This window comes from Siphateles boraxobius, unplaced genomic scaffold (assembly GCF_051911475.1).
Source record: "Siphateles boraxobius isolate OS27281-9 unplaced genomic scaffold, OSU_SipBor_1 130, whole genome shotgun sequence".
Taxonomy (NCBI): domain Eukaryota; kingdom Metazoa; phylum Chordata; class Actinopteri; order Cypriniformes; family Leuciscidae; genus Siphateles; species Siphateles boraxobius.
The window spans coordinates 11537271-11551154 of NW_027508734.1; the positions used below are offsets into that span (position 1 = coordinate 11537271).

A 13884-nucleotide genomic window follows, 5' to 3' on the forward strand; every position below is an offset into this window, starting at 1 on the left:
AAATAACAAAAAAAATAACAAACAGTGCCTCGACGGAAGAGTTTTAAACCCAGCTGAGAACACTCTAACTACCTGAAGTCTACTCATTCAAAAAGAGTGAACACCTTAAACACTATGTATTTACTTACACATGCAGCATCCCGGACGAGCCTCCAATTTTATGTTACGACCCGCTAGTATCAGGCCGCAACACAAAAGAGGATTCAAACAGCACGTTGCAATTCAAAAGAGTTTTATTACATTAAACATACAATCGGAAACAAAAATAAACAGAAGTCTAGGGATAAAGAAAAACAACAGGTTAACAAACAATAATATCTTTGACGCTACATGTGTAAGACAAATACCCGGAGGAGCCACTCCTGAGGAGAGTTTCTCCAAAGAGTGCCCTCCCTTAAGAAGGCACCGCACTCTTTATATGCTCTAACTAATTAGCAATTAGCATGAGGAAAAACCAATCAGGAACTCCCACGGCTGGACCAATAGGATCAGAGGACTCAGGGACGTCACAATCAGTCTCTTACACTGAGCACACAGGGGGAACCGTTTTACCCGCTGGCCCAGAAAAAGTGGTACCCCCCCTGCAATATTAAATTTTCAGTATTCATAACACACTGCAGTGATGCTGGTGATGTATTTAAGTGTCATCTTCATGTGTAAACACTGTCATCCATCGATCAGTCTCTTACACTGAGCACACAGGGGGAACCGTTTTACCCGCTGGCCCAGAAAAAGTGGTTCCCCCCCCCGCAATATTACATTTTCAGTATTCATAACACACTGCAGTGATGCTGGTGATGTATTTAAGTGTCATCTTCATGTCTAAACACTGTCATCCATCTGAGCACACAGGGGGAACCGTTTTACCCGCTGGGTACTTTTCTGGGCCAGCGGGTAAAACGGTTCCCCCTGTGTGCTCAGTGTAAGAGACTGATCGATGGATGACAGTGTTTACACATGAAGATGACACTTAAATACATCACCAGCATCACTGCAGTGTGTTATGAATACTGAAAATGTAATATTGCAGGGGGGGTACCACTTTTTCTGGGCCAGCGGGTAAAACGGTTCCCCCTGTGTGCTCAGTGTAAGAGACTGATCAATACAATAACAACACAGATTACTTATTTGTGCAGTGCAATATAGTTTATTTATGTCTTCAGCAAAACGACACACAGTAATAAAAATAATAATAATAAAAAAGAACCTATAACTAGAATTAGCAAGTACGATGTAACGTTATCTACATCTGATTGAGCCATAAACATCTGAAAATATACATTCTATGCTTTAAAACCTGCATGTAATTGCGAATTAGCAAACAAACAGCGTAAAATGTACATTACTGTGATGGAGAATAAGTAAAAACACCGCGATGCACAAGGAGCTTGCGCGGAATAATGACGTGAGATCATGATTTTCGTCTTGCTGTTGCGCATGCGCGCTGAAGGGGAAACAGGGGAACTCAATTTTCCGGAACACCTGTTCGTGGCATAGTATAGGCAAATGCTAAGGGCGCCGGCGTCTGAGGGGGGGCCCAGAGCCGCGTAAGGAACTTTCCGCTTTTATTGTAGGCTACTTCATTAACACTGCAACGAGTGGAGCAATTACATAAGCCCGCCAGTGGCGCAGAAAGTGGGTATACCGGTATGTGTAGCGGAGTAGGCGCCCTCATAAGATTTCATCATAGAATTTTGACAGGGGACCCCCCTCCCAGACCCGTCGCCAGACCTCAGTCTTAAGGGGTGCATGTGAAATGCATGGGGGGGCACAATTATTATTAGCCTACAGCCTACGTATATTTATAATAATCAACTCTAGTCGCGCAGCACGTAATCATCACTTTTAAACATATAACCAACCGCAATATGACCAGGTCGCCTATAGCATACACCACATTACATAGAAGCAATGTTATGAATATCCATAAAACACTTGACTATACACAGTGGCGGAGCCAGAGGGGGGTCCGGGGTGGCACTGGACACCCCTGACATGCGATTGGCCACCCCGGGTGCCACCCCAAAATTTTATTTGCTACTGATTTTTTTTATTTTTATTATTACGTTCGCCGGCAGCGCGGAGCGAGCAGTTTTCAAACGGACGAGTAGAGGACGAGAGATGGTTGCAAGATACCGAACTTCACCGAATAAGAAAACAACATATTTGAAGTAAGCTTTTAAGGTTTAGCATCAGTTTGGTTTGCTCCCAATAGCCTACATTAGGCCTAATACACGCATATACAGTACCTTGCCGTGTGTACGTTACAGTTTACAAATGTTCTAGCTAATGTGAGGATAGGAGATCAAAACGCAGGCAAAAAAGAGCAGAAACAAGCGATATCATAATGCGATCACTATAGGACTATGAAGCGTTATGGGTGTAGGTTGTTGATGGACTCGATCTACTGTGTTTTGATCATCATTATGAATCTTATCTAGATGTAGTCTTTGATAAAAATGAAAATGCGATTTTCTCAGCTTTTTGTTCGTTGCTTTTTATGAAACTTGCCAACATTCAAGTGTTCATTAAAAAAAAAAGATGCACGAAGCTAGAATAACATTATTTTTTTGTTTTTGTTTTAAAAGCACAGGGTTTGTTCTTTCTTTTGGTATGTTCAGATATTCATACAACAAAATATTCTGGGGTGCCATGAAATTGTGAAAATTACCAAAACCACATTTTTTTTTTATACTGGCGACAGTGGCGAGAAAGAGTTAAATGTTGGTAATTGGATGATTATTAGAATATGAATATGATTGGAATCATAATTAAAATTTGTCATATTTTTGAACAGGGTCAATTAAACATGAAAAGAAAGGGAGAGATATCAGAGTTATTTTAAAATAAGCACAAACATAGTCCAGTCATTTTATGAAAAAAAGGTTGAACAAATTGCAACAGAAGCAAACTCAAATAATTTTGTATCCTCATTATGTCCTGAGTAAGGAAACAAAGTCCCTAAGAATCCCATTAGGGGAAAGTTTCGAAATCTGTTTCTGGGGATTCACTTTTTATTTTACTTACCTTTTGTCTTCTGCATTCTCCTTACCCTTGTCTCCTGTTCTTCCCTTAGACTCGTCCCCCAGAAACAGTCGCACTGACCCAGCCCCAAACCCCATCTCTTAATAATTAAAAAAGGCTGGTTTCTAAAGTACTTCTTCCTGCCTCTATGTATTAATGTTCATGGGTAGCCTAAATGGGTTCCATTCAGACCTTAACATTAAGTATTTTACTGTTATGTGTCAACAAGATTCAACAAGACATTTTCACCTGGCTAGACCCAATGTTTAGATCTGTTGTGGTATTTATGCAAATTAGCACATATGTAATTAGATTATGCACCGTTTGTCCATCTTAACAAACAATTTTAAAAAACTTGGAATACATTTTTTGTTTGTCTTGATGTAAGTAATCAACTCAGTAATTTTCATGGTGATATCTAAAGGTTAATCTTTTTACCCTATTCTCGTAAGAAAAAGAATTGATAGGCGTATGAATAGGCTATATTTGTTTTTTTTTCTAAACTTTCCCTAATGGGTTTCTTTGGGACTTTTTTTTCCTTATTCAGGACATATTGAGGATACAAAATCAGTTGAGTTTGCTTGTTGCAATTTGTTCAAGGTTGACCCCCGTTTTGGCTTAAAATGACTGGACTAACAGGCAGATCAGGTGCAAACAGACCCCCCAGCCCTTGCATCACCACTGGCTAGTCAGAGTCAGTGTGGTCAGACTTCAGAACCAGCAACAGGTCAGAGCATCTACCAGACACAGGCAGTCAATCACATACACAATTCAGGAATTTAAGTTGAGATGATTTTGCCAGATTAAAAGGATAGTTCACCCAAAAATGAACACAAAAAAAATAATTATAAATTAAATAATTAGAATTAGAATTATTATAAATTATTATAAAGAAAGAATTATGTTGTATTTAATCTTCCCAGGATAAGATTTTATATTGATGGGCAATAAAATTGTTTAACTTTTTCAAGGACATGTCTGCTTGATGCCTGCTATATCTAATAAAAGATCAAATAAAATAAAAAAATGTAAATGTGAGTTTTTTTGTAAATAAATGCAGCAGTTCATAACAGACACATGCGGTATCTTATCTACTTGGTGCTTCAGCTTTGTTTTCTGCAAATATTTTGGATGTTCAACACTTATAGACACAAACAGAGTGACCCAATTCCTTCCACAAGCTTTTCCACTGTGTGTGTGTATGTGTACTGTGTACCCCCGAAAGTAGCAGTGGCCACCCTCTGTATAAAACTCTAGTTCCGCCACTGACTATACAACATATTAGATGTAACACCAGAAGCATCTCTCAAAGATTGCATTTTAAAGCAGTCAACAGAGAGATATGCATTGCCATGAGACATACACACGCACGCACATACACTCGCACAGAGACTTTGAATCTACCGGTACTTTGAGTGGAGGCAGCGCTGTCCTCTCTCCAGTCCCTCCTGTCAGTACAGCGGGAGGCGTCGTTTCTCCGAGTAGAACCTCCTCATCGAAGTATTCTTCCACTCGGAAGGAACTGAAGCGAGTATGCCGGGGAAACCTCGTTTTGAAACAGCTTTCAAAAATGCGCGGTAACTATTGAGCGGCTTAGTTGTACGTCACTTAGCCTACGTAGCCTAACGATATTTTTAGTAAGGCCGTGATAGGCTGTTGCAGTGTAGATTCCCATCAATCAAATAAAATCACACCATTGTTTCTTTATATTTTTAACGTTTTAATGATAAAGAATGCAACACAAAATTAGCAACTATGATAATATTAAAATTAAATTATCTGTGCCTCAAGTGGGGGGGCACAAGCATTTTTTGGGGCGGGCCCGGCCCCCTATGGCCCGCCCATAGCGACGGGTCTGCCCCCTCCAATAATATCGCTAGCGGGCGCGGGCGCCGTGAGCGCTGAGCGAACAGGCACGATGAAGTGAGTTGTCGTAGAAAAAGATGGATAAAGCAAAAAAGCAGACGGGGGCTAATATAGAAATAGCCCAATCGTTTTGTTTTGTTTTGTTTTGCTTAATCGGCGGCGCTGGGTTAGTGCTGGTGTAATGCATTGGTCAAAAAAAAGTCAGCGTTAGCTTTTTTTCTGACACCGCATGAAACGCGTAGATCAGCGGCCCATTGGTTGTTTTCTTGATTGACACTGGGCTGGCCCAATCACATCTTTAATGTGAAGTATAGAAAAATACTCTTTCTATTAGTATAGAAATTAGTACAAAACTTATGAAAGTTTCCTTTATTTTTCAGTGCATTGTTTTACAATATATGAGTATTATCATGTGATTAATATTAGAACTATTATTATGTAGGCCTAATGTAGACAGACACTAACTAAAAGAGGTTTGAATTTTTCTTTGTTTAATTTGAACACTGAATATGGGTTGGAACTTTTAATTTTGAACTCTCAAAGTGAACCAGATTGATGAATTTAACATTAAAATGCACAAACTTTTCTTACGGGGGAGCATGCCCCCGAACCCCCCTAGCCTTGTAGCAGCCTAATAGATTAGTAATAATAGTAGTGGTGGTAGTAATTGTCATTTATCTACTACAAGTTACATGGTCCGATAAATATATATTTGTACAATGCAACTATGTAGGATAATTGAAATATCCTTGAACGTTCTTTGTAGCATTTGTATAAACAATTTATTACAGTTCAAGTCATAATTTGCTTGTTGAAGTTTTGGAGTGACTATAAGAGCATTTTCATCATACTCATCATTTTTAAAGGAGGGGGGGGGGGGGGTGGGGAGGGTTGCGCAAAAATCAATCTCGCCTAGGGCAACCAAAGGGCTAGAGCCGCCCCTGGCTGGAGTGGTAATTTATGAACGGGTCATATAACTTCAAAATAAGTTTTAAATTCATGATTTAATAATGATATTTTTAAATCTAGAAGTTTATGTTTGTAAATGAAATACTTAAATTATCATATAATGTACTTGACTAATAGTCACGTTGAATAAAATAATCTGATAAATATAAATGTATTAATTTAATCTGTCCACTGAAAATGTATTTAATAAAAATATATTTGCAACTGCTATTGAGAATGGTGTACATTGCTTATTTTTTTATCCATTAAGGGCATTTTGGTTAGCAAGAGTAACTGATTATAAACCGTGGACCGCCGTGGTCCGCCAGAAAACACTTATTAAAAACCAGCGGTACGATAGCGGACCACCGTCGGGAAAGCGGCGGCTGCCGCTGGTGGTCCGCTAGAACAGAGGTTCTCAAACTTTTTGGGACCAGGGACCCCTTACTAGAGCGGAGAAACATTTCCAAGGACCCCCTCATAACAATAACAGTCTTTGATTAATATGCTTAAAACTATTTGTACTCTTAAATGCCATTGGAATTAATTGCATTGTAATCTTTTTCACCCTAAAAACTTAAGACCTGTTTTATAGAACAGAAACACATGTCAGTTTAAATCATGTTAATACCTCTTAAATACTTGTAAACAGTGGGTCTTTTATTCAAATTGCATTTGGACTCAATAGCATTTACACTAAGTAATTTATCTTAAAAGCTTTCATAAAATCAACAGCAAGTACAGGCTTGTTCTAATAAAACCAAACATTAAAATTCCCTAGATTAAAATTAAAACATTAACATTTTACATTAAAATAATAGTTCACCCAAAATGAAAATTCTGTCATCATTTACTCACCCTCAAGTTTTTCCCAAACTGAATGAGTTTCTTTCTCCTGCTGAACACAAAAGAAGATATTTTGAAGAATGTCAGTAACCAAACAGTTGATGGACCCCATTGACTTCCATATGTTTTTTTTTTTAAGTACCAGAAACTGTTTGGTTACCCACATTCTTCAAAATATCTTCTTTTGTGTTCAGCAGGAGAAAGAAACTCCTTCAGGTTTGGAACAACTTGAGGGTGAGCAAATGATGACACACTTTTCATTTTTTGGGGTGAACCATCCATTTAAAATAACATTTAAATTATGTAATGTTACTTTACGTGCATCAACTTTAAAATAATGAACTCATTGCACCTTATATCAATGGCAGAACAATCAACAAATCATAGCAGAATTAACACTGTTGCAGAACACATCCTAGTAATTAAGTTAAACCAAACTTTTATTTGGCGGGTTGTAGTGAATAAAAGTTTTGTATTGTTATTATTTATGTAGGCCCAGGGGCGGAATGTTTTTAGTAAAGCCCCGAATATTTTGCTACCTTGTCTTTCTCATAGAGCAAAATAATTAATCAGAAAAACAAACGTGAATAAGATTACAGCTGCCGTGATTACCTAATCATGAAAAGTGCATATTACAGTTTTATTTATATTTTTCCCTTTGCATTAAAGGTACTTATTACGTGCTTTTGCAGCGTTGAGCATTATAGCCAATCACAGACATGTCTGTTGAACGCATCGGCCAATCAGAGGCGTTTAAACGAGTCGCGTGCTGAAGATGTGTTTTGCGCGAGCTCACCGAGTTCTACACTTTTCGCAAATAAGAATGAGATATTCACTGCAATGTATTTGATATTCTTGATGATGCTCTGATGTACTCCATTACGCACCGCTCTGTTTGTTGGATGACTAAAAGTTCAGCGGTCTAGCTCATCATTGTCAAAATGATTAAAGAAAGCGGCGGGGCTTGCGCAATTTTAGTTTGGGCTAAAGCCCGAATATCCACTGACCTTAGAACCGCCCCTATTTTTGTATAAAATTAAATGCTGAAACATTCTCAAAGTGACTCATAGCAGCTCTGGAGAAAACGCTCTTGTGTAAAGGCAAAAGGCTCATTCATTTTTACTCATGTAGGCCTATGCCGCCTATCAAAGAGAATGAAAGCCCGTGTCCGCCATATAAAATTGTAAAAAAGGTAGGCAAATTGGGACCTTTTAATCTCACAATTCTGACTTTAAAGTCACAATTACCTTTTCTTTTCTGTATTCAGTGACGGAAACGGGTTTCCATTACAAATGACATAGGCAATTGCTACTAAACGTCTTAAACAATATTAATTTCAAACATTTTAAATAAACTGACGGATAAAAAAAAAAGAACTGAAAATTTTAAACCTAACCTCTTAACTTTGATTTTACAACTAGGCTACTCTGTATGGTATATTCGCGGATTCACTCTTCTCTCTGGATATGCGCGCGCGTTTGTGGGGGAGAGAAAGAGAGAGCTGGGGCGCATTTCCCCGATGGTCTGACTGGATTCATGGCCGCTGGACTCATGTTAGCTGGGTAGCTAACAACTCGCTTCCTAGTCAGAGCAAACTACCACCAAAATCATACATTTGATTTATTTTTATAATACCAACATTTCCCATGATTAAATATAAATCCTTGGTGGCCAGGTGCCGCACTTTTACGTTTGTAACCCATCCAGCCACAGCATATTGACACGCGTCTGTACCTATGGTCTGTACTCTTTGAAAGCCTTCAAGCGATCCCCACTGTATGGGGAGGGGTTAAAATTAAAATTTTATCTATCTATCGTTCTTTCTCTCTCATTCAAATGGGCAGTTTGGGCGGCGCCGGGCGAGATCGGTCGTCAATATGGCGGCGTTCTATTTCTAGTGACGTAGGTGGCATCTATGTATGCCTATGTAACAGGATGTTGTCACGTCCTGTAAAGTTTAGTGTTTACCATTGTTTATCAGTTTGAATACCCATTTCAAAAACCTTTTGTCTTCACTAGTTCCTTTAAAAATGTCCCTGTGCTGTGAAACAGATGAATAAACAAATATTCCGTGTATAGCTTCTCAATTCAAACAAGCTGCAGGATTTTATTAAATCTGCATGCATAACTATAAAATTTGTACCAAAATGCTGTTTAAAAATACATTTAGATGGAGAATATTGTCACTTTCCAAAAATCTCTCTCTCTCTCTCTCTCATATATATATATATATATATATATATATATATATATATATATATATATATATATATATATATATATATATATAACATTTGTTAGAGGCTCAGGGAAGCCTAAAACAACTGAAAATATATTAATCATCTACAAGTAACTAAACATTCACTGTACCTTCATATTGATTTTTTTTCCATTCCTTTTTTAGTTGCGGGGGGAAAAGATCAATGAAGAACATAAAAGTTCGAGACTCCCATCCATCTGCAGTGTCTGTGCATGGTCCACAGTGTCAGTGTCAAGGACTGATTTCATTTCATTTGGCATTTGTTTTACACCGGCCTAACATGTTGTGGCTGTAATTCAATCTCGCTAATCCCTGCGTCTTTGTGTGCAAATGCATAATTTGACTTTACAGCTACTCATCAGGTTTTTTTCACACACCAGTGATAATGAAAAAAAGACAGGTGAGACAGGTGTTTGCTAAGTCAAGCTTCACAATTATTATTGCTCATACGTAGGTTTGATTTTATGAACAAACCTCTGACCCGACCCAAGTAAATATTCAACTTTTTTGATTGAGATGCTACGTTTTGATGATGCCATCTGCATCATGATTTTGCCTGGCCATCCAGAACACCCTATAACCACGTAATACCATTCCAGGACATTTCAAATTTATAAACACTCGGGAAAGAGACTAGAGACTATAAATTGTTGAAAAATAATCTTTTAAGCTGCACTTGTCAAAATAGGCTATGTGTGTGAGTCATAAAAAGACAGAAAGTGATATCTAGATTTTTGGAGAAGATAAGCTTTGACAACCAAGTACAGCAATTTCTGGTAATTTTGTTTGTCATTATTATTATTATCGTTGTTGTTCACCTTCCTATTATTTTTTTGAACGATTTCATAGAAGTAAATTCTTACGTTAATATACGTTAAATGTACACTGCTGTTCAAAAGTATGATGTCGCCACCTATGTCAGAAATGAGATAATAATATTGAGTGAATGATCTCCGCACATAATATACGATCATCAAATACTTTCACTTCAAAATCACTAAATCCCTGCCGGTACTTAGGTAGAAACCTATACATTGGAGCCTGATAAAAATGTAAATATTTTTGCATCTGAAGTCTTCATATATATATATTTGAAAGAATTTAACATTTTTATTCAGCAAGGATGCATTGAATTGATCAAAGCGACAGTAAAGACATTCAAACAAATGCTGTTCTTTTGAACTTTCTATTAATCAAGGAATCCTGGGGAAAAGCTTCATGGTTTCCACAAAAAAATATTAAACAGCACAACTGTTTTCAACATTAATAATAATAATAAATGTTTCTTGCAGCAAATCATCATATTAGAATAATTTCTGAAGGATCATGTGACACCGAAGACTAAGTAATGATGCTCAGCTTTGTATCACAGAAATAAATTACATTTTGAAATATATCCAAATAGAAAACAGTTATTTTAATTTGCAATAATATTTCACAAATAATATATTTTTGATCAAACAAATGCAGCCTTGGTGAGCACAAGAGACTTATTTCAAAAACATTACAGACCCTAAACTTTTGAACGGTAGTAAGTATGAATGATTCTGTCTAAAGGCAATAGCTGCATAATGCCCTTAAGGGTTTAAATACTGTGAACATGTACTCGAGATTAAAGTTTAAAGCTGCAGGATATTATGCTCACATGCCCAAAAAAAACAACAACCTCAAACTCTGTCATGGATGCAAATCTTAGTGCATTCAACTCCACAACAAAACTTGACTTCCTTGCCTGGGATGCATCCCACCAGTCTCTCGGACATTGTCAGGGAATTGATTACAGCAAATTAAGCATTTTGAGGAAATGGCTGGGTAAATATCACTGTCGAGGTTGAGTCATCCATTCCGATAGTTCTTGTACTGTGAAAATCATTTCAAAACTCTTGTGCTAAAAAGGTTTAGCTAGCAAGATTTGAGTCTGTTTTGTATGTTATCCTGAATTAATTTAACAAAATAGAAGAAACTTTGAGGAACTATAACCTCTTGTAACTTACAATATTTTACAATCAAATTTCAGAAAATATCCAATAGCCAATTGGAAAAGTCACCAAATTTCATGAATACTTTCACTTTGCAGTTAATGATAGCATAACCTTAACTAAAATATCTTGGACCAAAAAAACAACAACAACACCAACAAAAACGAAAGTAGAAAGTAGCCTAAGTTCTATATGTATGCAGTATGAATGTAATCCGGACAGACTATTTGCCATGTAGTCATTATCATGTCATTTACAGTCAGTTGTGTCGCTTCACTACCATTCATAAATCCTCTCCCGTGGCCTCATGGGATAGTAAAGTGTCCATTGTATGAACACTTCACAATCCTGCCGGAAGAAGTAGGTCATCCGGGTACTTTTTGCCAACTCTTTTATGAGTAGCTACTGTGAATTCGGTCATAGCCTACTTCTTTTGTCACATACGTTTTTTTTGCCTACTTTATAAGTAGGGAAGTATTCGAATTCGGATGCAGCGTCTGACACAACCAAATTGGGCGTGAGATACAACCGCTTACTCAAACTGCATATAATCATTAACTTCATTAACTTTTAAGTAAACAAAGCTCACCGTAAAGTTGTTTGAGCAAACAGTTACGGTGGATCGGGCCAAATGGCGTCCACTTGGTTCAATGGACATCACTTCATTCAGTTGTACAGTCAGGCTCCATCCCCGCTGTACAGTAAGTCACATGCAGCTGTCAGAGGAATGCCTTATGATATTTACAAACCATCTGTACATATACACCTGAGTTTGTTTAGTTTCCTCCCAATATGGTTGCTATGTTTATATTTTGGGCCTAATTTTTAGACAATTTGTAAATAATGGGAATAACATAAAGTGAAAGAAATCTGAATTCAGACCCAAATCCACAATTGATGTGTAATTGCAACAATATTCTATAGAATATAAATGTCTGTCCATCCATCTATTTGGTTCCCACACATTTAGACCAATGAATGTCCCTGGATTTTCAATTACTTTACATGAAAAACCTGTTCCAGTGTTATGTAAAAGGAATGTAGGCCTATTGTAAGATAATTAGAGTAATAAGAGTTTTTTAGCTCACTAAAAAAAAGTCAGAAAGAACGCTGAATGTCACATTGCACAACATTATTTTCTCCTACTGATGACAACTTAACATGATAATTATACATTGTCCCTCCCACAACTCAAACAATGTGGATTATATATTACTGTCTACAAAGTGACAACCAAAAATGTAATGGAGAAAACAGTTAGCCTAACTGAAGCACATGCATTATTATTAATCATATCTGTCTGTCTCAAGAGTGCTAACAATGAAGGTACAAAAAAGTAATTTTAAGTGTCATAAAATAAACTGAAATCAATCAAACGCATGCAGATTTTAGATGGTCAAACATTTCGTTCATTCATTTGAATATATAAATACTCATTTGAATAAATCACTATATCAGAATTATTCCTACCTGAGTTGCAGCGTTTAATCCATTTCCTTTAAACCAAAGACGTTTGGGACCAAATCTCATGTGTTCAAAACAGTAGCCTACTTTCACTAACTTCCGACTCTAGTAGGCTACGAGTGACATGAGTAAAGCGGCAACACTTCACTGATGAGTCACAGAAATACAACAACTGAGTAGAACGGCAATTATCATGAATTGCCATCAGCCCGGAAGTTGTCCTTATTTGGTCAGGATGGCTGTGGTCTAAAAAATAAATACGTTAATATAACAATTCATTGCGTATTTAATCAATATAAAAGTTTATCAGTGCCATTACTTGTTATAAATGTAATCCCCGGACCTCTGATCAACTAGCACCAAAGTCCCTTTAAAGTATTTGCCAGCACTTTGAAAGGGTTGTCACGCGACACCTGTTACTTTTCTCGGCTCTGTCAGGATGGACCAATCACAGTTGTTTGTGATCAATGTTTTAACTATTTTATAGAGATTGATGACATGCGTTTTTAGTTTTGAGCCATGTATAAATATAAAGCGAAATTGAAACGATTATAATTGTCAGTGTATACATTTCTCAAGAAAAGATAAAATTGCTACTGAAATTTGAATGGGTCTCAATGGAGAATTCAGCGTTCTGAGCCACCAAGCGCCCCCTGGAGGAAATTAGACTTATTGTCCCTTTGAAAATAGTTATTTGCCGCCCAACGGGGTCGTTCTTTGGCCCATATAATATAAGGGCTACTGTAATCTGTCAGTCACATGGTTCAGATTGTAATCCTTAGAGTGTCTCACAAGAGTATGGGTGCTGTCAATCATTTCCAGTTGTGAGATAAGATTATCATTAACTGGGATATAAACTGACGTTTTGCATGTTTTCTCTATGCTGACCATAAAAATCTGTCTCTGTGCTTAAAATCTGCAAAAAAAATTGCCTCAAGTAAGAAAGAATAATGGATAAATAAAATTAATTTAGTTTTTATTTATGGATTAATTGATAGAACTAGGTCATCATTATATATTTTGGCCTTCAAGTTGATCCAGATGTAACATCACTTGAATAAGCATATAAGAAGCCTTAGATAAAAGCATCAGCTAAAATACAAATTAGTTTTACTTTATCTTCTTTGCAACTACTGATGCAATACATCACTGAATGCATATTTATTTATATTAAATGTAACTCAAAGCATTATTGTATACATTCTTGCAGAAATAAATGCACATTATGCAAAGGTAGTTTGTTCTGATCACTCAAAAAAAAATCCCTTTGACTAAATTTAAAAATCAGTGGTTACAGTAGGCTATATGGTACTAGAAACTGAAAAAAAACCTCTTTAGTGCAAAACAAATGAGAAAACGGTAGGAACAATGTGAGCCCTGCATGCTTGGTGAGGAAAAAACCTCAAACATCACCAAAGAATCCACATCCTGTTAAACAACCTTCTACAGAAGTAAACAACCTAGTTAATAATTATATACATAAAAGTATAAAAGCTA

The 13884-nt window shown here is 36.9% G+C and overlaps 1 protein-coding gene across 8 annotated transcripts in view; it reads right to left on the reverse strand.

Annotated features, from left to right (window-relative positions):
* mctp2b (multiple C2 domains, transmembrane 2b) overlaps positions 1-12633 on the reverse strand; it is a 48041-nt gene extending 35408 nt beyond the window's left edge. For 5 of the 8 annotated variants that reach the window (XR_013203606.1, XM_077227898.1, XM_077227900.1 and 2 more), the window contains exon 1: positions 12394-12536. The gene's annotated coding sequence lies outside the window, so the exon portion shown is untranslated. Of the gene's footprint in view, positions 1-12393 lie in introns of all 8 variants that reach the window. The other 3 variants (XM_077227893.1, XM_077227896.1, XM_077227902.1) reach the window with 3 other exon arrangements.
* Between the last annotated feature and the right edge of the window lie 1251 nt (positions 12634-13884).